At 43.4% G+C, this 3,450-nt stretch overlaps 1 pseudogene; it reads right to left on the bottom strand.

Moving 5' to 3' along the window:
• Window positions 1-606, bottom strand: LOC118723087 (annotated as a pseudogene).
• Between the last annotated feature and the right edge of the window lie 2,844 nt (window positions 607-3,450).

Genomic DNA, 3,450 nt, shown 5'->3' with positions numbered 1-3,450 from the left:
CTAATTCAAAGAGAAATATGCACCCAGATAGTCATTCTCTAGACCTCTCTGTGTGATTGCAGAACTCTCCACCTACTTGACAGCCTTTAGGTCACCGGCCGGCTTTTCAGCATCCTCTGGTGTGATAGGTTTTTGTTTGTTCTTGCAAGTTTCTCAATGGTAGAGGGGTCATCTATGAGAGCAATTTGGATCCCAACAAGCAAGAAAGGGGTCTTTAGACAGGGGTGAGTTTTCCCAGGCACCCATTTTCTTTCACATTTTCACGTGAGGATGGAGAGCCCACTGATAAACAGACTAGAAAAACAACTGTTTGTGGGTAACTCTGCGGTCATAATTTGTCATACTCCTCTTGCCCTGCAGTACCAGAAAGTCCAAGAGTATATGGCTCTCCACCAACCATAACTGTGACTGCATAGTTGTCAAAAACAGTGGGTACACACTCAGATGGAAATTTGTTTGTTATGTAAGATATCGGGAGACATGTTTTACCAACAACACCGTCACCCACACAATGCCACTTACTTGTCTGCATTGCTGAAACAGTTTTCCACCCACTTTATTTCAAATCCGATGATGACCTCAGCTTCTTCACCAGGGTGTTGGCAGCACTGCCTCATTCTGACAGGCGTTTAAGAAATCCCTTCTGGCTTGCAGAGAACTTTTGTCTTAGACCAAATTTGCGCTCTCTGTGATCATCTGTCATTCATCTCTAATTCTCACAATTTCTCTTCCTACAGCAAAATTAGTAAACTTAAGCATGAGTTAATAGTAAAAATATGTAGAATTAGTCTATGAAATCAGGTTTCTAGTATAATTCATAACCCAGAATAACCCAGTAGAAAGATACAGTTTTTTAAAAATGTGTCCTTTACCAGTAAAATAGAAAATAGAACAAAGAAAATGGAGAAAGTAATTTGGGCATAGTATGTTTCAGGCTAACTGGTTGGTTTCTCACATATGCCTGTTTGATTAAGACATGTTTACCTGGCAGCACACTCGGAGGTCTCGATCTGTCTCTTGCTTCAACAGTGTTTGGACAGAACGGACCCAGTAATGCCCGTTCTTCCAGCCTCCGGCCACCCTCCAGCCACCCTCTTGCGTCTCATCCAGTCACCACCTTCAGAACCACCTCTGGGACCAGCCAACACACCATTTTATTTTTCTACTTTAACTCCTGATTGCTGAACAACCATGAGCTCCCAAATTCATCAGAATTATTCCACCGAGGTGGAGGCTGTGGTCAATCGCCTGGCCAACCTGCATCTGCGGGCCTCCTACACCTACCTCTCTCTCTAGGCTACTATTTAAAAAAATATATATTTTATTGTTTTGTGTTTTTTTTTACAGATAGAGAGTTAGAAACATCGATGAGAGAGAATCATCGATCAGCTGCCTCCTGCACACCTCCCACTGGGGATGTGCCTGCAACCAAGGTACATGCCCTTGACCAGAATCGAACTTGGGACCTTTCAGTCCGCAGACCGACGCTCTATCTATTGAGACAAACCGGTTTCGGGTGGGCTACTATTTTGATCGCAATGATGTGGCTCTGGAGGGTGTGGAGCGCTTCTTCCATGGATTGGGGGAGAAGCAGGAGGGCGCTGAGCATCTCTTAAAGATGCAAGACAAGCGAGGCGGCCGCATTCTCTCCCAGGACGTGCAGAAACCTTCCCAGGATGACTGAGCAAAGCTCAGGGCCATGGAAGCCGCCCTGGCCTTGGAGAAGAGCCTGAACCAGGCCCTTTTGGAGCTGCAGGTCCTGGCTTCTACCCGTGCAGACCTTCATCTCTGAGGCTTCCTGGAGAACAACTTCCTGGGTGAGGAGGTGAAACTGATCAAGAAGATGAGCGGCCACCTGACTAACATCCGCAGGTCCCGGGCTGGGCTGGGCGAATGTCTCTTCGAAAGGTTCGCCCTCAAGCACGACTAGCAGCCTTTGGAGCCCAGAGGCCTTTCAGAACACGCCCCCCCCCCCCCCCCCCATCCTCCTGGTGTCTCTGGCTTTTACCAGAGCCTCTTCCTGAAACTACTAGCCATTCTTTTAACCAGCCCTCTCCCATGCATTCGACCAAATGAAACAATAAAGCTTTTTGCAGGGGAAAAAAATGTTTTTCTATATAAATCCATGGAAAATTTGCAGATTAAATTTTCTAGACTGTCAGCCATGTGGACCACTGAAATACTAGTAAAATCTCCATCTTGATTATAACAGCATAGTTATGGTGCCTTGTTCTTATTGTCAATTACTTGGAGAAGGAGAATGGCTGATTTTAGCCTATTTAGACAACCTGTGATCTTGGAAGGAACAAAGTTCTACACTATCTTCAGAAATGGATGCTGCTCTTTCTGTCCTTTCCCCACCTCCCCATGAAGCTGAAGCAGAAAGAGAAAGAAGGAATGAGTACAATGCCATCATCACATTGATGGTTGAACCTATAGGACTGAGAGTTTCTAATCAGAAGTAGATCACTCTTCCAGTGACTACCAAAGACAAAGAAAAGTTTACCCTGCCCGTAGGAAATCTCAATTAGCTAACAGAGTAGGCTTCCTTGTGACTTAACTCCAATGGCATTTCTTGCCGCAGCTGTAGTGCCTCTACCAACAACTTCACAGCTTACCTCACTCAGTACAAAAGTCACAGAGAAGTGTTGAGGAAACAGGGAATCTATTGTCTCACCACAGAAAAGTTAAAAACACAACCCTAACCCATGTTTTAAACAAAGTTTTAAACTAGATTTACGTCTAGTTAGTACAGTGCAGTCGTTTTTATAGCAGTAGTTTTGCAGTGGTGCTATTGATTTCTAAATTTGCAAGGGAGACCCTGCAGGGGCAAAGTGCCTTGGCTAAAATTCAAGATAGTCCTCCTTGGAATAAAAGTTTCTGAGCTAAGATTTTAGGATACTTCTGGAAATGTGATTATATGCCATATTGTGCCTACAATTTTACTCTTACCATGCATTCCATTAAGTATAAACAAAGTTAATATCTGTAGAGATAGCAGGGCACTAGCTATCCAAGGAAAGATATTTACATAGACTTAAAGGAAGATTAAATAATATCAACAAACTAGTAGCCCTTTTCTTTTTTTTAGAAAAACATAATATGAACCAACTTATTTACAAAAAATATGAATTCACAGGAAACAAATGTATCATTTAAAAGATATTCATAGTTTTAGGGAGGAAAATCAGATTCTTGTCAAAAACACTGCAAAAAACAGTGAGGTAAAGGTGCGGATGGAATAACAAGTGAAGTGAAAACAAAAAAAAGGAGAAAGATTCCAGGCTTTGGAGATTCCAGAATTGAAGCCGGTCTGCCCTGAAACCGACTACAGCTGTTGGACTGACCTATCAAACTGACTGCATGGATAGTCAAGTAAGGGAACTGCCACCATGGCCTTGGCCTACTCATTGCAGATGTCCATCCTCTCAGCTTTCCTCACTTCCTCTT

This window comes from Pipistrellus kuhlii, unplaced genomic scaffold (genome assembly GCF_014108245.1).
Source record: "Pipistrellus kuhlii isolate mPipKuh1 unplaced genomic scaffold, mPipKuh1.p scaffold_m20_p_2, whole genome shotgun sequence".
Lineage (NCBI taxonomy): Eukaryota > Metazoa > Chordata > Mammalia > Chiroptera > Vespertilionidae > Pipistrellus > Pipistrellus kuhlii.
The sequence above is the reverse complement of the archived record's forward strand: the minus strand, read 5'-3'. Positions and strand labels throughout refer to the sequence as shown.